Consider the following 25,613-nt stretch of genomic DNA (forward strand, 5'->3'; position numbering starts at 1 on the left):
GACTCATGGTTACGCACCTGCGCGCTACGAGAGGTACTAGACCTGATAACGATTTTAGCAGCTTACACAGCAACCCCACACATTTTCCTACTCCCTGCTGACGAGAGGCAACTACCTCGAAACACGTGTCCAGGGATGGCACACGCCACGCATACTTGCATTCACACTCGAGCATAGGTGTATCCGCCGACGCTGACCTTCAGGGACCATTTTCATTGGGGGAACACGCCTGGTAGGTGTAGCAGTGTGCGACCAATCTGGTTTAACTTTATATTCAGGCTCCCTTGAGCCGGTGGAGTCGACGGACTCATGGTTACGCACCTGCGCGCTACGAGAGGTACTAGACCTGATAACGATTTTAGCAGCTTACACAGCAACCCCACACATTTTCCTACTCCCTGCTGACGAGAGGCAACTACCTCGAAACACGTGTCCAGGGATGGCACACGCCACGCATACTTGCATTCACACTCGAGCATAGGTGTATCCGCCGACGCTGACCTTCAGGGACCATTTTCATTGGGGGAACACGCCTGGTAGGTGTAGCAGTGTGCGACCAATCTGGTTTAACTTTATATTCAGGCTCCCTTGAGCCGGTGGAGTCGACGGACTCATGGTTACGCACCTGCGCGCTACGAGAGGTACTAGACCTGATAACGATTTTAGCAGCTTACACAGCAACCCCACACATTTTCCTACTCCCTGCTGACGAGAGGCAACTACCTCGAAACACGTGTCCAGGGATGGCACACGCCACGCATACTTGCATTCACACTCGAGCATAGGTGTATCCGCCGACGCTGACCTTCAGGGACCATTTTCATTGGGGGAACACGCCTGGTAGGTGTAGCAGTGTGCGACCAATCTGGTTTAACTTTATATTCAGGCTCCCTTGAGCCGGTGGAGTCGACGGACTCATGGTTACGCACCTGCGCGCTACGAGAGGTACTAGACCTGATAACGATTTTAGCAGCTTACACAGCAACCCCACACATTTTCCTACTCCCTGCTGACGAGAGGCAACTACCTCGAAACACGTGTCCAGGGATGGCACACGCCACGCATACTTGCATTCACACTCGAGCATAGGTGTATCCGCCGACGCTGACCTTCAGGGACCATTTTCATTGGGGGAACACGCCTGGTAGGTGTAGCAGTGTGCGACCAATCTGGTTTAACTTTATATTCAGGCTCCCTTGAGCCGGTGGAGTCGACGGACTCATGGTTACGCACCTGCGCGCTACGAGAGGTACTAGACCTGATAACGATTTTAGCAGCTTACACAGCAACCCCACACATTTTCCTACTCCCTGCTGACGAGAGGCAACTACCTCGAAACACGTGTCCAGGGATGGCACACGCCACGCATACTTGCATTCACACTCGAGCATAGGTGTATCCGCCGACGCTGACCTTCAGGGACCATTTTCATTGGGGGAACACGCCTGGTAGGTGTAGCAGTGTGCGACCAATCTGGTTTAACTTTATATTCAGGCTCCCTTGAGCCGGTGGAGTCGACGGACTCATGGTTACGCACCTGCGCGCTACGAGAGGTACTAGACCTGATAACGATTTTAGCAGCTTACACAGCAACCCCACACATTTTCCTACTCCCTGCTGACGAGAGGCAACTACCTCGAAACACGTGTCCAGGGATGGCACACGCCACGCATACTTGCATTCACACTTGAGCATAGGTGTATCCGCCGACGCTGACCTTCAGGGACCATTTTCATTGGGGGAACACGCCTGGTAGGTGTAGCAGTGTGCGACCAATCTGGTTTAACTTTATATTCAGGCTCCCTTGAGCCGGTGGAGTCGACGGACTCATGGTTACGCACCTGCGCGCTACGAGAGGTACTAGACCTGATAACGATTTTAGCAGCTTACACAGCAACCCCACACATTTTCCTACTCCCTGCTGACGAGAGGCAACTACTTCGAAACACGTGTCCAGGGATGGCACACGCCACGCATACTTGCATTCACACTCGAGCATAGGTGTATCCGCCGACGCTGACCTTCAGGGACCATTTTCATTGGGGGAACACGCCTGGTAGGTGTAGCAGTGTGCGACCAATCTGGTTTAACTTTATATTCAGGCTCCCTTGAGCCGGTGGAGTCGACGGACTCATGGTTACGCACCTGCGCGCTACGAGAGGTACTAGACCTGATAACGATTTTAGCAGCTTACACAGCAACCCCACACATTTTCCTACTCCCTGCTGACGAGAGGCAACTACCTCGAAACACGTGTCCAGGGATGGCACACGCCACGCATACTTGCATTCACACTCGAGCATAGGTGTATCCGCCGACGCTGACCTTCAGGGACCATTTTCATTGGGGGAACACGCCTGGTAGGTGTAGCAGTGTGCGACCAATCTGGTTTAACTTTATATTCAGGCTCCCTTGAGCCGGTGGAGTCGACGGACTCATGGTTACGCACCTGCGCGCTACGAGAGGTACTAGACCTGATAACGATTTTAGCAGCTTACACAGCAACCCCACACATTTTCCTACTCCCTGCTGACGAGAGGCAACTACCTCGAAACACGTGTCCAGGGATGGCACACGCCACGCATACTTGCATTCACACTCGAGCATAGGTGTATCCGCCGACGCTGACCTTCAGGGACCATTTTCATTGGGGGAACACGCCTGGTAGGTGTAGCAGTGTGCGACCAATCTGGTTTAACTTTATATTCAGGCTCCCTTGAGCTGGTGGAGTCGACGGACTCATGGTTACGCACCTGCGCGCTACGAGAGGTACTAGACCTGATAACGATTTTAGCAGCTTACACAGCAACCCCACACATTTTCCTACTCCCTGCTGACGAGAGGCAACTACCTCGAAACACGTGTCCAGGGATGGCACACGCCACGCATACTTGCATTCACACTCGAGCATAGGTGTATCCGCCGACGCTGACCTTCAGGGACCATTTTCATTGGGGGAACACGCCTGGTAGGTGTAGCAGTGTGCGACCAATCTGGTTTAACTTTATATTCAGGCTCCCTTGAGCCGGTGGAGTCGACGGACTCATGGTTACGCACCTGCGCGCTACGAGAGGTACTAGACCTGATAACGATTTTAGCAGCTTACACAGCAACCCCACACATTTTCCTACTCCCTGCTGACGAGAGGCAACTACCTCGAAACACGTGTCCAGGGATGGCACACGCCACGCATACTTGCATTCACACTCGAGCATAGGTGTATCCGCCGACGCTGACCTTCAGGGACCATTTTCATTGGGGGAACACGCCTGGTAGGTGTAGCAGTGTGCGACCAATCTGGTTTAACTTTATATTCAGGCTCCCTTGAGCCGGTGGAGTCGACGGACTCATGGTTACGCACCTGCGCGCTACGAGAGGTACTAGACCTGATAACGATTTTAGCAGCTTACACAGCAACCCCACACATTTTCCTACTCCCTGCTGACGAGAGGCAACTACCTCGAAACACGTGTCCAGGGATGGCACACGCCACGCATACTTGCATTCACACTCGAGCATAGGTGTATCCGCCGACGCTGACCTTCAGGGACCATTTTCATTGGGGGAACACGCCTGGTAGGTGTAGCAGTGTGCGACCAATCTGGTTTAACTTTATATTCAGGCTCCCTAGAGCCGGTGGAGTCGACGGACTCATGGTTACGCACCTGCGCGCTACGAGAGGTACTAGACCTGATAACGATTTTAGCAGCTTACACAGCAACCCCACACATTTTCCTACTCCCTGCTGACGAGAGGCAACTACCTCGAAACACGTGTCCAGGGATGGCACACGCCACGCATACTTGCATTCACACTCGAGCATAGGTGTATCCGCCGACGCTGACCTTCAGGGACCATTTTCATTGGGGGAACACGCCTGGTAGGTGTAGCAGTGTGCGACCAATCTGGTTTAACTTTATATTCAGGCTCCCTTGAGCCGGTGGAGTCGACGGACTCATGGTTACGCACCTGCGCGCTACGAGAGGTACTAGACCTGATAACGATTTTAGCAGCTTACACAGCAACCCCACACATTTTCCTACTCCCTGCTGACGAGAGGCAACTACCTCGAAACACGTGTCCAGGGATGGCACACGCCACGCATACTTGCATTCACACTCGAGCATAGGTGTATCCGCCGACGCTGACCTTCAGGGACCATTTTCATTGGGGGAACACGCCTGGTAGGTGTAGCAGTGTGCGACCAATCTGGTTTAACTTTATATTCAGGCTCCCTTGAGCCGGTGGAGTCGACGGACTCATGGTTACGCACCTGCGCGCTACGAGAGGTACTAGACCTGATAACGATTTTAGCAGCTTACACAGCAACCCCACACATTTTCCTACTCCCTGCTGACGAGAGGCAACTACCTCGAAACACGTGTCCAGGGATGGCACACGCCACGCATACTTGCATTCACACTCGAGCATAGGTGTATCCGCCGACGCTGACCTTCAGGGACCATTTTCATTGGGGGAACACGCCTGGTAGGTGTAGCAGTGTGCGACCAATCTGGTTTAACTTTATATTCAGGCTCCCTAGAGCCGGTGGAGTCGACGGACTCATGGTTACGCACCTGCGCGCTACGAGAGGTACTAGACCTGATAACGATTTTAGCAGCTTACACAGCAACCCCACACATTTTCCTACTCCCTGCTGACGAGAGGCAACTACCTCGAAACACGTGTCCAGGGATGGCACACGCCACGCATACTTGCATTCACACTCGAGCATAGGTGTATCCGCCGACGCTGACCTTCAGGGACCATTTTCATTGGGGGAACACGCCTGGTAGGTGTAGCAGTGTGCGACCAATCTGGTTTAACTTTATATTCAGGCTCCCTTGAGCCGGTGGAGTCGACGGACTCATGGTTACGCACCTGCGCGCTACGAGAGGTACTAGACCTGATAACGATTTTAGCAGCTTACACAGCAACCCCACACATTTTCCTACTCCCTGCTGACGAGAGGCAACTACCTCGAAACACGTGTCCAGGGATGGCACACGCCACGCATACTTGCATTCACACTCGAGCATAGGTGTATCCGCCGACGCTGACCTTCAGGGACCATTTTCATTGGGGGAACACGCCTGGTAGGTGTAGCAGTGTGCGACCAATCTGGTTTAACTTTATATTCAGGCTCCCTTGAGCCGGTGGAGTCGACGGACTCATGGTTACGCACCTGCGCGCTACGAGAGGTACTAGACCTGATAACGATTTTAGCAGCTTACACAGCAACCCCACACATTTTCCTACTCCCTGCTGACGAGAGGCAACTACCTCGAAACACGTGTCCAGGGATGGCACACGCCACGCATACTTGCATTCACACTCGAGCATAGGTGTATCCGCCGACGCTGACCTTCAGGGACCATTTTCATTGGGGGAACACGCCTGGTAGGTGTAGCAGTGTGCGACCAATCTGGTTTAAGGGATTAGCTGCATGATCGTTTAAACTCTTTAACAGAGGGCATGTGCAGGCTTCGCCGATTAACTGCTAATGTCCTGCATATATTGGTATGTAAAATGCCTTGGAAGCTATAATTTTCGGTTTTGAAAGCAGTCCTATACCATGAGGTGGCCCGCGCTCGGCAGCAAGAGGCACCGCGGAAGCAGATCCCACGCGCTCTTGATGCACTGGGCAGCAGGCAGGAGTGGCTGCATGTGGGAGCTTTTCCAGCCAATCTGTGCAGCAGGCAGGAGTGGCTGCATGTGGGAGCATTTCCAGCCAACCTGGGCTGCAGGCAGGAGTGGCTGCACGTGGGAGCATTTCCAGCCAACCTGGGCAGCCGGCAGGAGTGGCTGCATGTGGGAGCATTTCCAGCCAATCTGTGCAGCAGGCAGGAGTGGCTGCATGTGGGAGCATTTCCAGCCAACCTGGGCTGCAGGCAGGAGTGGCTGCATGTGGGAGCATTTCCAGCCAACCTGGGCTGCAGGCAGGAGTGGCTGCACGTGGGAGCATTTCCAGCCAACCTGGGCTGCAGGCAGGAGTGGCTGCATGTGGGAGCATTTCCAGCCAACCTGGGCTGCAGGCAGGAGTGGCTGCACGGGGGGCTATTCTAAGACACCATGGATGCGAAGGCAGGAGTACCTGTGCGAGGGGCATTGACAAGTCAACATGCGTGCACAGGGAGCAGTCGCTGCTCTTGGGGCATTACAAAGGCAACGTGTGTGTGCTGCAGGAATGAATTACATTTTTATAAAGTGCACAGTACTCGAAGAAGTTGCAGCACGGGTGCACTTCCAAGTCAAATTAAGTCCACAGGCAGAAGTAGCTGCATGGAGGGCATTTCCAAGTCCTCCTAGGTGAGCAGGCAGGAGTAGCAGCGTGGGGGGGGGTCACTTTCAAGACCACATGCATGCGCAGACAGGAGGAGCTGAAGGGAGCATTACCAAGCTAACATGCGTGCGCTGTAGGAGTGGCTAGAAGCACCCCCTAGGTCAAAGCGGTGACAGAGAGGGAAGCCTGCATGGAAACATCTGCCAGTAACTTCTGCGCAGGTAATGCTGCTACCTGTTAGTGTATTTACTATTTTGCACTGCATATGACTGAAGCGAAACAAAACGTTGCTGTGGATTTAAGTACTTATGAGTTACTTAATCACCCCCGCTGTACCCAAAATAGGAATGTACTTATAAATTTGAAAAACGTGATTTTTATATTTGTGCTTTGCTGACATTTAGTCAATTTCAAAATTACGTGAGGTCAAGGTCACCTCTAGTCTATACATTGGAAGAGCATTTCACAAATTCCTTAAAGTATACGGAAGTGTCCCTAGACTGAATGTCTTATCTGGGTTTAGGAAGCGATTATACTCGAACCAGCATCGCCACAAACACACGCTCCCCACTAAGGTAGCAATGCCCAGGTAAGGCTATCTTCTCTCCCCATGTCCTAAGGTGGCGTAACCACCTGACTCAAGATCACGATGGATACTGGTTCTAGTCCTGAAACACTGACCATTCGTTAGCCTGTCAAACCAAAGGTCAGACCTGGAAACTTAATTAGTAGAATGACAACCGGACACCAGGTCATTACGTCACTATCCAAAGCCATGGTGATTATCTTTGGTATGCATTTAGTTACGCTGGAAAGTGACTGTGAATCTTCTTGCTTGAAGCATTCCACACAGTACTCATGGTTTCGTTTGCACTCCCTATGTCCTCCATCGCCTCTTCCCACCCTCCTAATCAACCCCAACCACATCACCCTCATATGCAAACATGCTTTATATATTCACTCTTTAGAGTGTATCTTTTTGCCCCCACCTTAAAAACCTCTAAGCACGTATCCTTTCATTCCTTTTTATTTTTTACATTTGTATATAGTGCAAATAAAGGTATCAAAATGCTTTAACCAAGCAGCTTGGCACTTTCAATTTTTGTCACCATTGTTGGATCATTCGAAGTCCTCTATGCAGTGCTGCTAGCTGCTTCTCTGGTTTCATCAGTAATTCCTCTTTCTAAGTCCCCTCGGCAGTGCAGCAGCTGCTCCTCTGGTTTCATCAGTAATTTCTCATTCTGATTCCTCTAGATAGTACTGTTGGCTGCTTCTCTGGACCCATCTATAATTCCTCATTCTACGTACTCTAGACCGTGCTGCAGCTGCTTCTTTGGTCCGGTCAGTAATTTCTCCATTCTAAGTCCTCTAGACAGTGCTGCTAGCTGCGTCTGTTCCGAGTGGTAATTCCTCATTCTAAGCCCTATAGGCAGTGCTGCAGCTGCTTCTCTGGTCCTGTCAGTAATTCCTCATTCTAAGTCCTCTCGGCAGGGCTGCAGCTGCGCCTCTGCTCATACATCCACTACACTCCACACCAAAACACATAGGTAAAAACATTGCCTTTTACAATGCCAACAGCTCTAACTCTATGCGAGACCTATTGCATTGAAAATGCTTGTTAACCAGGTTGTTTACCTTCATAATAAATGGATTGTTAGGACTAACTGACCTGTTTTAGATTCACTCCACCTTCATTCACATCTACACATACTAGGCCTCTCACCCCCACTGCACCCACCGGCAGGAACAAAAGCTCCCCGACCAAGAGCCCCAGTTTGGGCGCCCATCCGGTATTGCAGCACCAACCTGCCGAGGGGCAGGCTCATATGATGAAGCATGACAACTAGCTTGCTGGGTGTGTGAGAGCCCTAGTTCCAACAAGGTGAATTCCACCCCCTTCTGTTGCACCACCAGTGGGGTTATTTTTACCCCATCACACTCGACAGTATCGCTTCTTCTCTTCCTTATGACCCTAGAGGAACTTTGTACCACTTTTTGTACACAGCCTTGATGGGGTATGTACATTGGATCTCGTTAAACTTACCCCTGTGTCCCTTTCTTTGTTGGATACAATCATGCCAGGTGGCATATGCGGGCTCTGCAGACAGACCTGAAGTTCCAGTGGGTGCAGCATCAGGGCAACCTGTCTGATTGTGTCCAGATCTTGGAGGGCACTGCTCGACAGTTGCAGTGGTGGCTCACAAACCAGCATTGGGTCAATGGCAGATCCCTCTCCCTTCCCCAACCAGAGCACACAGTGGTGATGGACGCATCCCTTCTAGGATGGGGTGACCACATGGCAGAGGCCTCTGGTCTCTAGTGAAGTCCGGGCTCCACATCAACCTTCTGGAGCTACCAGCGATCCGTCTTGCACTCAAGACATTCCTTCCCTCTGCCCGGGGAATAGTAGTGCAGGTCTTCACGGACAAGACCACCGCTATGTGGTACTGCAACAAACGAGGCGGGGTGGGGTCGTGGACCGTATGTCAGGACATGGCTGGAACATCAGGGCATATCCCTGGTGGTCCAACACCTGGCAGGTTCCCTAAACGCCAGGGCGGACAAACTCAGCCACAAGTGCATGCTGGATCACGAATGGCTTCTTCACTCTGAGGTGGTACAAGGTCTCTTTCGACAGTGGGGAGAGCCTTGGTTAGATCTATTTACCACTGAAGAGAACGCGCAATGTCAGCAATTCTGCACGTTGGAATTTCCAAAGCGGCACTCGCTAGGTGATCCTTTTTGTCATGAGTGGAGTTGCGATCTGTTGTACCCCTTTTCACCTATACCACTTCGGCCCAGAGTGCTGAAGAAGATCAGGCGTGACCGGGCCCAAGTCATTCTTGTGGCTCTGGATTGGGCATGGAGAGTCTGGTATCCTGAGATGCTCAACATGGCCATCGATCCTCCAACCCGTCTGCCTTTTCGGTAGGATCTTCTGTCGCAACAACAGGGGACTGTCCTCCACCCGAACCTGTCCAGCCTCCACCTCCTTCATGGAGATTGAGCGGCGGCAGTTGACTTCTTTTGACCTGCCTCCCGAAGTTTGCGGTGTAATCTTGGCAGCCAGGTGTCTCTCCACTAAGACGGTACAAGCCTGCCCTTGGAACAAGTTTGTGGGATGGTGCACAGCAAAGGCTGTGGATCCTCTTTCTGCCCCTCTTTCGGAAGCTCTTGTTCCTTCTTTCTTTAGCCCTTCAGGGCTCTGCTCTGGGCACTATCAAAGGCTATCTTTCGGCCATCTCTGCCTTCCTTTGGCTTCCTGATCAGCCTTCTCTTTTCAAGTCCCCGGTTGTTAATAGTTTCTTGAAAGGCATAACTCCTCGCTTTCCTTTTATCCCTTCGTTATGCCTCAGTGGGACTTGAATCTACTCTTAACTTTTTAAATGTGTGCTCCCTTTGATCTGCTTCACAACTGTCCTTTAAAGCTTCTGACGCTTAAAACTGCTTTCCTGGTAGCCATCACATCTACCGGACGGGTGAGTGAGCTCCAGGCCCTTTCCTCCAAGCCTCCTTGCCTGTCTGTCCATCCGGACAAGGTGGTTCTCAAGACTCGTCCATTCTTCCTGCCCAAGGTTGTCACTGCCTTTCACATCGGACAGACCATCACTTTGCCTCCCTTCTTTCTGCCTCCACATCCTTCTAAAGAGAAGAGGCTCCACCGTCTGGACCCAAAACGGGCGCTTTCCTTTTATCTGGATCGCACAAAACAGTTCTGGGTGGATGACCAGCTCTTTGTTGGCTAAGTGGGCGCCAATAAAGGTCGGGCCGTACACAAACGGACTATCTCCCGATGGGTTGTTTTGTGTATTAAAGCCTGTTATTCTCTGGTAAAGGAGTATCCAGTGGGGCTGCTCGCCCATTCCACCAGGGCGACTGCAGCAACTATTGCTTTGGGATGTGGAGTTCCTCTGAATGACATTTGTCAGGCAGCTACGTGGGCTCCGTTGCACACATTTACCAAACACTACTGCCTTGACAATCAAGTCCGGAGAGACGGATTCTTTGGCCGTTTTGTTCTCCAGGACTTTCTGGTGTGATCTTGGTTCGCCGACCCACCTCCGGGCTTGGTATTGCTGTGGTATCTATTCTAAGGTAAGGAATCTATAACTAACGCGTTTCTTTCTGATGAACAAGTTACTTACCTTCGGTAATGATATATCTGTAAGAAACATTAGTTGGTTATAGATTCCTTACCGCCCCACCCATCCTCCCCGTTCTGCGAACTGATTTCTAGGGTTAAGGATGTCCCTTCAGGGCCCTAGTTTTGTGCACCACTGGTCAGTGTCTTGCATGGCTGTGCGTTTCTGGTGCGAAAAGTCGTGTACAGAACTGACAGCGCACGAGGGCAGCGTCTAAGTAGCTACTGCGACGTCATCTCTGCGACCATGATGCCAACGACGGACGCGGAGCCGACCGACGCGCAGAGGTACTGCTGACGAAAAAACTTTCCGGATCCAGTTTGGCGCCTGGGGGTAATTCTAAGGTAAGGAATCTATAACTAAGTAATGTTTCCTACAGATATATCGTTACCGAAGGTAAGTAACTTGTTCTTTATTTGCATCAAGTAGTTGCAAGCTGTGCTGCCACTCATGCAGGGATCCTGCCTAGTATGCCATATGTCAAACATTGCCACTGGTAAGGGATTTTTGTTATATCTGTGTCAGGTGCCATCTTGTCTCTGATAGCCACAATAGGCAAGGAATTACCGTATTTCTGCCCAGGACCACTTTATAACTGTTGGCACCTCATGCCAAGGAAGTCATCTCAATGTGCCAAGAATCACCACCATTCTACCATGGCTAGGTGTGGCCACCATTCTGCTAAGGATGCTCCCCGTATGTTAAGAAGTAACTATTCTGCCAGGGCCAGTGTTTGGGTTCCCTCAGGAAATGGTAGTTGCAATCTGAAATAATTACCACCATTCTAACAAGTGTGCATATCACATATTTATGCCCTCTCAAGTGCACACAGACACCAATGCTACACTGCATATGCACCTGCCCAGCAGGTGGCAACTGCAACATGCCCCTCGGTTTGTCGCACCTTTCCCTGGTGCGCCTCAACCAGGCTCTCACTCCCTGGCACATGGGAGAGTGCTGTGGAGAAGTGGCGTGGAGTGGGCTGGCATAGAGTAGAGCTCAGTGACATATAGTTTAATGACAGACTAGAGTTCTGTGGAGTGGCATAGGGTGCAGTGGGGTAGACTAGAGTGGATTGCCATGGAGTAGAGTAGAATTGAGTAGAGTGGCATAGAGGGACACTGAGGAGCGGCATGGCATAGAATGGAGTGGGTTACAGTAGAGTGTACTGGCGTAGAGTGCAGTGACGTAAAGTGGTCCAGAGTAGAATGCAGTGGTGTAGAATAGAGTGACGTATAGTGGTCCAGAGTAGAATGCAGTGGTGTAGAATAGAGTGACGTATAGTGCACTGGGGTAGAGTGGAGTGGAGTGGAGTAGAATAGAGCAGAATTGAGTGGTGTAGAATGCAGTGGAGTAAAGTGCAATGGCGTAAAGTAGAGCGGAATAGAGTGCAATGGCTTGGAGTGGGGTAGAGGGTGCAGAGTAGAGTGGCACAGAGTGCAGTAGCGTAGAAGAGGGATGCAGGGGTTGTGGCTAGCAGCCAGGAAGAATGGCGGTGTGTTAGCGAAGCTCCCAAACCCTCGCTACGTATCCTGCTGCAGCAATCGATACTGACCCCAATAACTGTAGGCCAGAGAACTTTGTAGTCACCTACCACCTGTATATGAATGAAAAATCGCCGGAACTCCAAGCGGAGCGAAGAGATTGAGCAGCCGAACAATAGAGCGGCCAACGTGGTAGAACTACAGCAACCCGTGAAGAGAGCTCCGTGATCACGGTAATGTGCGTCTGCCTTGAATCCCACTGAGGATGACTGATTCGCACGGGCCCGCCTCTTTACTTGCACACGGAGCGGGATTGCGCTCCCTACGCTGTGGAAGGTGCGGGGTGGGGCGCCGGAAGAGAGGAGCCGCGGAGGCATGAAATCTAAGCCCTGGCTTTTAGCGGCCTACTAGGCCACGTCTGACGCCTCCTCCCACGGCCCACACAAACATCAGGGCTCGCCGGAAATGGGATACCCCCCCCCCCCGCCCTCCCTCTCATGGTAACTACTGAAGGTTAAGCTGGGCCCTGTGGGGGTCAAACGAATCCTGGAATCGGACTGCCAGCTCGTTAATCCAGGCGGAGCAACACAACACCGGCAAGGTGGTGGACTGAGCTGGAGGCCCCGAGCAAAAGTACCTTATACTGACCCCTGATCTCATCCCCACAAGTGAACATGCAGCCCTGACAATCTAGCGTGACAACGCTTCACCCACTGCGAGAGGTAGGGAGGTGCGGCGCGGCAGCAGCCGGTAATAGAGGCCCAGGCGTTGGCGAACTGCTGGACCTGCGGGTGCGATCTTTCCTGAGGGACCCACGAGTGTCACCGGCCATCGCTGGCACGACCCCCCCGCCCCCCCCCCCCCTGTCTCCCGCAACTCCCTCTGCTGCCGCTAGATGTGACCTGGGGGAGCCCCAAAGTGCAAGAACAGCCTTAGTGGGCACGCACGAGTCGGTCTGGAGACCCCAGAGAGGGGGCTCATTAATTCCAACAGAGACAGGATTGAGGACCTGAGACGCCGGTGATGCGGTAACTAAAGAGAGGTGCGAGCCAGGTGGGCTCTTGCGGGTCCCACATGATCTGGGAGTAGAGAGTGTGCTCCAGTGAGTGATAGACAGTGGTGAGCAACACACAGGGGAAGTACGGACCCTGGAAAGACAACACGCTCTTGCAGGTACTCAACAGTCAGATGTGAGAGTCCGCCTGGCATATCACAGGGCATAGAAGAGATTCCATCCTCGGTGTGCATGAAACTTAGGTGGGAAGACATTACGAGGAACTGATCCAGAGGAACCCTGACAGGCTGCCAGCGGAAGCGCTACTCTCGCTGGCCAGGCGGCGGGAGAGTACCGGGGCGGCTCTCTGGAAGCACCCCTGGTCTATAGTGTGCAGCGACCCAGACATGGCAACTGGCAAGGGAACCAAAGTGAATGCTCACAATAAACTGGTCAAATTTGCCTGGAATAAATCAGGGGACAAACTCAATTGCCCCAGACAGAGGCGCCAGATACTCAAAATAATCCACAACGTCAAAGCGACCTTACACTCCATGACATAATGGATGCCATAAGTGGAGTGCGTACGTCCTTAGAGGCCCGTATAGACTCAGTCAACATTGAGGTGTCCCTCCTAAGGGCAGACTTTCGCAAGATGGACGAAAAAGTGAAAGACCTGGGGGAGGTAACAACTACACTACAAGCAGATATGTCTCAACTCCAGAAACAAGTCGTGGTCCTTCAAAACCAACAAGCACTGATGTCGAAACAACTGGATGAATATGAAGGAAGGGCTCGAAGGAACAATATACTCATACTAGGGGTACCAGAATGGGCTGAAGGACCGGCAGCAGACCTTTTATGTAGAAGACTTAATATTGACACACTTACAGCCCAAGAGTCTATCGAGCTATTTTTCCATTGAACGGGCCCACCGTGTGCCAGCAGGTCATTCGAAACCGGGAGCTCTCCCCTCGGCCACTTATCACTCGTGTCTTTTAACTACAGAGATAGGGACACAATACTCCAAACGGCACGATCCACACCTCCGCTGAAACTAGACAACAGTGTAATTACGTACTTCACGGCCAAGGTCCAGGCCCAACGGTGCAGCTTTCAGACAGTAAAGAAGGAGCTTCGAGACCGCGAGGTGAAATACGCCATGTTGTTTCTGGCGAGGCTCAGAGTGGAATCGGACGGCAAAACATGGTTCTTCGATTGGCCGGAGGAGGCATGGGACTTGCTGGAGGGCTGGCGGAGAGTGGGGGGCCAACGCAGAGATCGAAACGGAGGACAGAGATCAAACAGGGCTAATTAAGGGACCCGGGCGGCGATTCCGTCATGACGGAGGGGGGGCGAGAGAACACGTGGCTGAGAAGACATCGTCTCGAATCTCGGACTGTCCAGTGAGGACCACAGATAAGTGTTCATTGAAAGGGGTGGGATGGTTACTAAAGAAAGTACAGGAGTGGGGACATTTGCTGAATTGAGCTAACAGTGGTGACTTCTCATACCAGCCAGCCATGGGTCAGGACAAATGGACCTCTTAGAAGCTGCGTGGTGAGCCCATAATTTGGACATGCTGATAATCTGATGTAACGAGGGTGGGAGGACTGCAAGCCCGTACCTTCATTATTTTTGGGGGGGAGAGAGGCCTAGTTGGGGAGTGGGTAGTTTTTAATCCACAGGCAGGGGGGCAGGGAGGGGAGTGAGGTGGGGGAGGAGGGAAGGGAAGGGAATTTCCTGGTTCAAGGTTTGTTGAGTTCGAAGGTCACTGATTACATGCTGTCATGTGCGTGCTCCAATGCAGAAAATGACTATGGGGGAGATAATCAGAAACCGGACCGATGTAGGTGATCTTACCTGCATCACACTAAAAGACCAATACACACTGGTTGCACAGCTCAGCGATACAGGGCCCGGAGAAAGTTCAAAATGTCCTGATTAAATTTTTCTTAGCACAGATGATTGGGGGTGGAATGGAAACGTCACTCTCTGTGCTTACTCGGAATGTAAATGGTATGGGGGACAAAATTAAACGAGGAATAGTCCAACAATATCTAAAAAGACAGGCACCGGATGTAGTGTTACTACAAGAAACACATATGGTTGGTAATAAGAGTAAGGCCCTCACCAGATGGGGCTACAAACTCCTAGTACATGCGGAATATACCTCCGGGTCTAGAGGGACGGGACTCCTTGTTAAAAAGAACCTGGCACTCATAGTGACACGTACTTGGGCAGACTCCGGGAGGGTGGGGGCAGATTTGCGGTCCTTGAGGCACAGTGGGAGGGGAGGGCTCTCAACATTGTCTCACTATACCTACCGCCAGCACTGGGTAAAGAGGCACTGACAGACCTAGGTCACATATTAACAGACCGTCCGGTGGGCACCCTAATCCTAGGGGGAGATTTTAACAATACAATGGAAGACCGACAAGACAGATACCCACAGAGACCGGGGGCGAGGCTGAATGTGTTAATGGAAGAGTTCACTACAGCTATGGGACTGTCCGATATATGGCGCATGTTGCAACCGGATAAAGCCCAATACACTTATTCTTCTAATGCACACAATAGCTCATCCCATATTGACTACTTTTTAACCTACACAGCTTCAATTGGCCACTTCTCCGGTAAGGGTCGAACTCACACATGGGGACCGTCAACCACGGGCCACAATCACCCTTAATCTCTTTCTCTTGAAAATCCCTGATATTAAAAAGGAACTATATACACAGACAACTAACTACTTTAAGGAAAACGTGGGTTCTGTTGACTTGGCGCAGACTATATGGTAGGCCTTCAAGGTGGTACTGAAGGGGCATGCGTTGTCACTCAAGATGGGTTACATTAACAAGAAACTGCAGCAGCTCGTGCAATTGGAAAGTGAGCTTCAACAGTTGAAGTTGAAAGCACTAGGACGCCTTCGGAAGTCACTCACCGCCTCACACTCAAACAAGAGGAATATAAGATTAAAACTAGGGAACAAATGATGGCCTAACTACTCCGTACTCAACATAGAATATACGAACTAGGAGACAGGGCTGGTAAAACCCTGGCCTGGCTATAGAAACTGGATCAAGACGAGAGATGGGTGCCCCGGTTGATTCTAAACATCCAAAGGACATTGCAAGTCACTTAAAGCACATCTATTCGCCGTCCACTACTTATATGGCGGAAGATTCCCGTCAGTTCCTTTCTGACAGTGACATACAGCAGCTCTCTGACACAGATAGAGATACCCTAGATGAGGACCTGACAGATGAGGAAATCCAAAAGGCCATAAACCATATCCAGTCAGGTAGGGCGATGGGACCAAACGGGACTCCCATCGAATTTTTAAAAATGGTTGCTTCTCAGACAGCCCCTCACCTAAGGGCCATGTACAAGGAAAGCTACGAAAAAGGGATATTGCCAGAGGATCAACGTCTAGCCTCCATAGTAGTGATACGCAAGCCAGGGAAACCTGTTGATAATTGCGGGTCCTACAGACCGATTTTGTTAATTAATGTAGAAGCTAAGGCCTTAGCGATAGTACTGGCTTCGGGATTGGTCACGGTCATTTCCTCCTTGGTCCACCCAGACCATATCTGGCTTCATGTCAGGAAGAAATACGGCGCTGAATATCCGACGCCTCCATAATGTGCTCACGCATTGGGACTACATAGAAGAGGATGCAGTGGTGGTGTCCCTAGATGCCTCCATTGAATTTGATTCTATCGAGTGGCCATACCTATTTGAAGTCCTGAAGAGAATGGGCTTCGGTCTGAAGTTTCTGGGCTGGGTGAAATTGGGCTGGGTGAAATTGCTATACACAGGTATACAGGGCCAAGTGTGAGTGAACAACTACACATCTCGCACATTTACATTAAAAAGAGGCACCTGACAGGATGATGACGATGGAATATCCCTCTATTCAGATGACATCCTGCTTTATCTTGCTTTCCCATATAGATCCATCCACGGGGTCTTAAATATCTTCACAAATTTTGGGAAATACTCCGGGTACGCCATAAATTGGAGCAAGTTGGGGGGGCGCTAGGTGGCGCACAACCGGAATGGCCGCTCTACTGTGAGGCTCCAGTAACTCTGCATCATAATCCTTCATTTCTCCTCTCCGTTCCGGGAGAAAGTGCACACAAAGAGCGTCAATCGTGCGGGAGGGCGTCCTCTGAGCTTGGTGCAAGTTTCAGTGAGATCGGACGCCGGGAGACCCCCGCAGAGCGAGGCAAAGGAAACAGTGGGAAGCGAACGGAATGCTGAGCAGTGGCATCGGTGGCTGGGGCAAGTATGTGAGCTCTGTCTCCCAAGAGGCGCTGGGCCCCAGCGCCGAAAGACTGTAAGACGCCAAAAAGCTGGGGTTCTAACTGGACTGAGAACGTGATGCACACATGGCGCCTTCGAGCTATTGACACGCCATTGATAAGTAACGTGCGCATACAGAATGGATGCAACTAAAGCGCTGGCGGTTGGAGAGCGCGATGGCCGTCTGCGCTAGTAATGTTGGCGTCACGGTACATGAGAGCAGAGACCGCACACACCGTGTCCAACTATAGAGTGGGACAGCTACTGCCTGAATACAGATAACGGGGCAGCTGCAACATTGACCTGGAAGCAGTGGAGACACGCGGGACCCGAACAGAGGTGGCTGAAGGAGGAATGGACGTATAGCAGAACAGATCATCACACTCCTGCCGCCATTTCACGGGCAGGACACAGAGCCACGCTGAGGGTAGACACTGGCACCACGTGGACGCCAACTTGGCATAAACGCAGGTTATCTTTGTTCGCCATTGAAGTTGGTATTGATGGTGAGCTGCACGGTGGTGGGTTGGGCTACGGGCACGATGCCCGGACGAGGAAGCGACAGAGACAGATTTGCTAAATAAACATTTGCCGATGCACCCGCCATCTTGCCCCTAATTCCCGCGGAATCGCTTGTTTTTCGGCTAGTGCACAGGGGGGCGGGCACAGAATTACTTAGATCCTCGAAGGGACTTTGTGCGACTTACAAAGAAATTATGGTGGGAAACCACGGAGGAGCCCGCAGATCGGGAAATACCTGCATTTGAGCGCACAACCTCGACCTGCCATAGTTGATAGTCAGCAGTGTGCCAAGACTGTCCAGGTGGTGGGGAGCAGCATACTATGTCTGTGCGCAAGCTCACTATGCGTTTTACTGGTTCCACCCCCCTAGATACATGCCACAAATTGCAGCTGAGCATTGGCTGGCGGATCCTATTCCATTAAATGGCATGCTACAATCTTCTCCTCGCACGCGCGATATCGAGCCTACAACATCACATGCACAGTGGAAACCTGGCGACGCATTCTAGCTCTCCTACAAGGTGCAATGCTGTATTCGCCACTTCTTCCTCTCACTTATCATCCACACATGCCGCTTCTGCAGGACACAGGGTTCATCAAATTATGTGAACGCGTCAAGGTCAGTACATGGGGGATCTCTATCGAAATGGGACATTCCACTCTTCCGAAAGCATTTTTCTAGACATACAACCTACGTCTTTGGATGTATTCCTCTATGTGTGACTTAGACAAGGTATACGTTAGATCATTCCCGAGTTCCCATGGGAGCCTCCAACATTCCCCCCCTTACATATGCTATTGCGTATCACATCGCCGGGACATTTGGTTTCGGTCCTCTACCATACTATTCGCACTCAGCAAATGGAATCTCTCGGCTCTTCCCGTGTTAGGTGGCATCAGGAATTGGGAATGAGAATGGATGATCAGTGGACATACTGCTGCTTCCAAACAGAGCAGATATCTGTCAGTTCCAGACTTCGTGTTACACATTATAAATTTCTGCAACGCCTATTACACTCTGGTTAAAATGCTCAGATTTAACTTGAGAGCTGCAGATAACTGTGATAGATGTGGTAGCCCAGGAGTGGATTTTTTACATCTGGCCTGGGAGTGTCCGAGGGTGCGAGTATACTGGTCTCAGGTGTTCGATGCTCTGCGCCGGATGGTGCCTATTGAGTTGGAATGCACGCCATTACTAGCATTGTTAAGTTATACTAAACTCATCCCCAAACCCTATGGTAAGTACCTTGCTGTTGCCCTACTCTCAGCTAAATGTAGAGTGGCTTGCCGGTGGGGCAGAGGGCGAGCGCCAAAATTCAAGGAATGGATGGAGGACTTGATTTATTACCAAGACCAACTGACGTTATATGCTGAATTGTTGCCTAGAGACTCGAAGCCCAAAAATATATGGCGCCCACTGCAGAGCTACCTCGTTGCTCAATCTGCGGAATCTCAGATAGATGATCCAGAAACAGCGATGCAGTAATGGTTCTTGCCTATCAGAGCTATATCATATACAGGGCAGCAAGGAAAAACCTATAATAAGAAAGAGGTGGTGCTGCTCTGGTGCGTCCCCCATGATGTGAATTGAAATGTACGCTTCTCACGTATCTCTACTATGGAGGCTTTAGGAATATCGTTTCCCCGCCTGAGAGACTGTGAGTGGCTTATTGCATGGTATTACTGTGTTCGCCGGACATCTAGCCTAGACTGCACAGAATACGGTGTACGCCAGCATGAGGTTTTGACTTGTCGTTTTGCTATTGTACTGCATAATGTAAGCTCCTGTTCTGTGAATTGCCACTGATGTTATCTAATCTTAATATGTCTGCTGTATATTGCCGAGAATTTGTTGTTCCTTTTTGTGACCTACTTGTGATACAACAAAACAAGGAAAATAACGTTTAAAAAAAATAATAACAATTGGAGCAAGTCGATGTGGTTTGTGCTCCGAGGTCCGGTCCCTCGGCTCCCTACGGGTTGCTGTGTAGAAGTGGCCACTGATGGATTTCGATATCTAGGGATATACATAACTTTGAGCCCCAACATTTTTTATGACTGTAATCTGGCACTCACACTGTCCCGCCTACGTGCGGCTGTGAAGCACTGGCGATCCTTACCTCTTTCGCTGGTGGGCCGAGCTGCTCTTTTTAAGATGCTGGTCCTCCCACGCTTTCTCTACATCCTTCAGAATTGCTTCCACCGGGTCCCAGATACCTACTTCTCGGAAATAGAGAGTACAATTCGGACGCTGTTATGGGGCGGTGGGTCTCCTCGTATTGCAATGACAAAACTGACGAAAGGGTGGTACGATGGAGGCATTGCCCTCCCGGACCTTAGACTTTATTACTGGGCTTCTCAATTAGTGATAGTAAATCACTGGCTATATCGCTCCCACATAGATCCAGCCTATCTTCTAGACAGATGCCAAACAGGATGAGAAGGGTGTTTAGGGGCACTATATTCAAAAATTAACAAGAAGAGATATTTTGGGCCCACATTCCACACGGTGATTATCTGGCAACAAGCGACCTCCAATCTGGGATGGTCCAACGTCCTCACAAAAGCCACGCGCTTATGGTATACACAGAGACTGGGACATTTGTCATCAACTGGACTTTGACAAATGGGATCCCATAGGAATCTCCAATATCGGATATTTGATTAAAAAGGGTTTGATTCTCAAGTTTGAGGAGCTCAGGGTGAAATACGAAATGGCCCATGGTGAAATATACAGATACCTACAAATTAGACACACCCTCACCACGACACTACCCGATCTCACGGACATACCAGAGGCATCACCACTGGAAGATCGATTATTAGACGGACCAATACATTCAAAAGCTATATCGCTGACATACAAAAAGCTGTACAACAACCTACCTGACACGTTCCACAAACTACGAGAGCAATGGCAGAGAGACCTAGGTAGAGAAGTAAAATACCCCCCCACTTTGAACCATAGCCCAAATGGCACTGATTGAGCAAGGGAAATTGGCACTCGTCTGCAGGGTGCAGGCGTTTGCTCTTCCAAGGGATTTTGGCCAAATGGTGATTATGAAATATTCTGGTACATTTACCCCATCTTCCTTTTTCATGCTCCTTCCACTTTTTATTTCTGTGCAAGTTTCTTTAATTTATTCTATTTGGCAGTCTTTTTTTCCATCTAAAATTCTGTACATCTTTTTTCTTATTTTATTACTTCATCCCATCTTTTCTTTTTTCATTTTTAAAACTATTTCCTACTCTTCAACTTCGAATCCTTTTTGAATCTCCTTTCATAGATTGCTTTCTCTTTCCACTTCCTTCATTCCTTTTGTATTTTGTTCATTCTTTCCCTTCAGTGTTCTGCATTCTTTCTGTATTCTCCTTACTTTCCATCTTTCTTCCATCCACCTTTGTTTCCTGTCTTTTCTTCCTCTCTTCTTCCCATCCTACTTCCAGACATTCCTCATCTATTTTTTCTTTTTAGAAATCCATCCTTCTCTCTAACCTTTTGTCATTTATCCATCTGTCCATGCATCCTTGCAGCTTTGTCCTTTCACCTTCACCCATCCTTCTTTCCCTCCTTCTTCCTTTCTATCCTTCCTTATCTCCATCTATAAATCCATCTTTGTATTCATCACCCATCCATCCTTCTTTTTGAGACTTCTTTAATTCTCTCCATCTATTGTATCCATCCTTCGCACCATTGTTCTCTCCCTTCATACATTTGGTAAAGTTAAATCTGGTTCCCCTTATTTTATTTACAAAATTTATAAAGCGAGCAGCTACCTATCAGGGTTTCCCGGCGCTGAAAAGCGAGACGAGCGAGGTAAAAAGTAAGTTAGCATTAAGTTTGGCTAAAAGGAAAGGTCTGTAGCTTTTTTCGAAAAGCAAGGAGAGATTGGCTGGTTCTGAGTTCTAACGGAAGAGAATTCCACAATTTGGGTCCCAGAAAAGAGAGCGAGAGGGTAGATATGGCTTAACAAGGTTTCGTATGTACAAGGGACCCAAGCCATGCTGAGCTCGAAACATGTAGCAAAGGGCCTTGAACTCGATGCGCTTGCTAACCTTGAGCCAGTGGAGTTGGTGAAGCTAAGGGGATATAGAAGCGTGCCAGGGCAACCGAAAAATCAGACGGGCTGCCGCATTCTGAATTAACTGGAGACGGCGGTCAGAGGTTTTGTCCGCACCCAGATACAGTATATTACCATAATCAAGTATGGAAATCGCCAAGGCCTGCAGGACAGACCTCTGAGAAGCCAGTGGAATTAGCCAAAGGATTTTCTTTAGTCACTTGAGGATCTCAGCAAAATCAAAGGGAGCAGCCGGGACATCCATCTGTGAACCACCGGCTGCTTCTGAGGAGGTTGAGGGAGGCTGCAGGAAAATGGAGCTTTTAAAAAAAAAAAATGACATTGACTTTCAGATAAGAGACCGCTCCTGCCGCACTCCATAATTTTGTGTGAGGGATGCAAATGGCCATTACACTTACAGCTAAAAACATCTCCGAATGAACCACCACTCATTTTTGGCCCCAGCGTTATTGCCCAACACTGCTGGCAACAACGTGTAATTAGAACATTGGAAAGTTGAAAACTCCACTGAAGACCACGTGGGGCCATGGGCTGTGGATGCTGGTATAGGCACGCTGCTGTCAGCATTACATTGCCCCAATCTAGAGCCACAAACTCTCCAGCTCCCCTCGATATGTGGCTCGCGCAAAGGCTGAGGCTGTGTGAAAGCAGTGAACTACCACTCCCCCTGTGGTTCACAGTGTCGATGTACCTATGAAGCAGGGAGTAGGGGTTCTCTATAGCTCCCATGTCTACTTGCCAAACTAAATAAAGCGAATTTGGCTGAGAAGAGGGCGCCGAGGCTGTGGCTGCTTTTGACAGTTCCCACTGTCCTTTCATGCCAGCAACTGTGGGGTATCTGTGTGACCATACAGCAGGAACGAACAGAGAAGGAAGCGACAGTCACAGGCAGGGGTGTACCTTGATCACTAAGATGGGGGGGGGGGGGGAGACTTTCCAACAATCACTGGCATACAATGTTAAAGTACATTATAGGCAAGCAGGGCACACGAGAGGGGCTTGAGGGGCAGTAGAAAGGGAGATGAATACGGATTAGTGAGGGTACTAGGTGAGAGAAAACACAATATTTGATCAAATACCCAACATTTTTTAAGACTTTCAAAACAGAGAGAAGGAGACCAAAGGGAACCAAGAAATACCCTCACAACAGGGTCAGATTGGCAAGGTGGGCAATCAGCCAGTACCTGAGGAGAGCTAGTGGGCTCTTTTTTAGGTCTTGCGCCTAGCGATGCAGTACGCAGCACTGCTCGCGCAGCCAGAGTCCTTTTGTCCGGGGTTCCGAAACGGACCCTGGAATTGTACACGCTCGTGCGTGTGTTTTTAGTTTTGGCTTCTGTTATTGGGCTTTTAGTGCATGTTTTTTTTAAACAGAGAACGCAATAGGCCAAAGGCGGGCGCATTGCTCCACACATGGCCTACTAGCGGGCGTGTTTTTGTTTTTACAATAGCGATCGCTTTCGCGATTGCTTTCAGTGCCGCTTGTTTGTGTTTTTTTACAGGCGAGGTAAATGAGGCAGGCCCTCGGCAACTGTGCTTTTAACCTGTGTTTACTGTAACTTCTTGATGCTGTAAAGAAGGTGAGGATTTGTTCTAGCATTCCTGGTCTGATGAATGCTCTCTATTGCCCTATATGTTTCCTCACTTGCAGCTCCCACCGTGATGCTTATCTCTCTGTTTTAACCTTACAGCTGTCGGACTGTTTACCATACTGTCTCTCTGTCAATGAACGTTAGTACCACAGACTAGTCTTCTAGCTTTGTGCCTGTTCTTGTTGTGTGGTAGTACCACACATAAGTGACATCCGTTGCAGATCAATGGCTAGTGCGCCAGCGCTGTGCAGTATCTTTAAATACGTACTTCCTTTTCTGAGTTGCACCATTTTGACTTCTCTAAGTGTTTGTAGACAGGGCTTCAGCTATGGAAGTTTAAACGGTCTGTTAAATTGTGCCTATTATCCTTCACTATAAGTCTGCCAGTTCTTGAATCTCCTCAGCTCTTAAAACAAGTCGTGGCTATTTAGCAATGTGGTAATCACTTTCGAACCTTCATGGGACTACCAGGTTATAGTTTGTAACTCTGACAAATTATTCACTTTTTCCCATGTCCTCTTCACTATCCTTGTGTGTTATTTTATGTAAAAACCATCTTTAGTTGCAGAAATAAAGTGTGGAGTGGCCATGTTTTAGTTTTTGCAGTGGCTAATACACTGTCGTCTGTTACATCTTGCCCTATTTCCCTCTCATCGTCCTCCTTTTTTTCCTTTCTTGCTCTTTCTCCTATTTTCTATTTGGCCCTTAAAAGTTCTTTCTTTCTATAGGTGTCCACTTTTCAGTGTATTGCGGTCTCTCTTTCTCTCGTTTTTTCCTCTTTACCTACTTCATTTTTCTTATCTTTGCTTCTTTTTGTCTTCTTTCCCTTTGTGAGTGCTTTTTTACTTCTTGTGTTTTTTACCCTTACTTCTAGTCTCTTAACCTCCCTTTCTTTCGTGATGCACTCCTCCTTCATCTCTCCTCTCCCCTCCTCTTCTATCATCCCATCTTCCCTCACATTCTCATTCTCACACATTTCCTCATTCTCTCGTGTCCTACTGCCTAATATCGTCAATCTACCTCCCATCTCTTGAGATCATCTCAAAGACAGCGCAAAATGTCCATTGTCTAAATATAAGCAGATCATTCATTCTCGTTTTTTTCCTTCTTTTTTTGCATCATGGTACTGGCAGTCTTTCTTATACTGCTGGTAAAACTTATTTGTCTTCTTTCCCTTTTTAAATGCCTTTTATCTTCTTGTGTTTTTTTTTTTACCCTTCTCTTCTCTTCGTCTCCCTTTCTTTCCCGATTCTGTCCTTCCTCACCTCTTCTCTCGTCCCATCTTCCCTCACATTATCATCCTCCTAGATATTTCCTCATCCTCTCATGTCCTACATCAGAACCACACCACAGAATTCCACATCATGCCACAAAATTCCACTTCATGCCACAAAATTCAACAGTAGCCCACATAAATAAACTCCACTACACAAAATAGCATTACACATAATTACACGCTGACACACAGTCCCACTCCACATAATTCCAGTACACTCAATACCATATAAATACTATCCACATATGTCCACTGCACACTATGCCACATAATTCCAACACAAATCTTCTCCACACCACACAATCTATCGCCACACAATTCCACAGTTAACAATTCCAATTCAATCCACATCATTCCACTCCAAACCACAATACATCCACTTCACTCCATACCAAAACAGACAGATAAAAGATATTGTCATATACAATGTCAGTAGCTCTAACTCTCTCAAATGCGAGACCTATTGCATTGCAAATGCTTGTTTTGTCTGTGGCTAAAACAGCCCCACATACCCGGCTGGGCTGATTTTTCAAACGAATAGACTGCTGCAGCTTCAGGAGAGAGGTAGCCTGAGCAAGCCATAAATTAGGTGCATTCATTGTTATTTGCTGAATGACAACTGGGCGGCCGGTATGTATGGCCATCATGTAGTGCACCTCCTTCCATCCTGGGCCTCAGAAGGTGAAGGCGACGAGCCTTTGTGGGAGGTGCGTCTTTTGAGCAGCACAATTAACAAGTCTTCAGTGTGGGGAGGAGACTTTTGTCCTCCACAGCAGGTCACAACGATCAGCCAGAGAAGCTGCAGGTGCCTGCTGCTAGTTTTCTCGAACTGAGATTGGGAGTTTTATTCAAATACTGTGCAATGGATTGAGAGAAAAAACATTAAGAACCACAAAAGTTTTAATCGTTCACCCAGTGAAGCAGTTCCAGTAG

The sequence above is a fragment of the Triturus cristatus genome, chromosome 6 (assembly GCF_964204655.1).
Source record: "Triturus cristatus chromosome 6, aTriCri1.1, whole genome shotgun sequence".
NCBI lineage: Eukaryota > Metazoa > Chordata > Amphibia > Caudata > Salamandridae > Triturus > Triturus cristatus.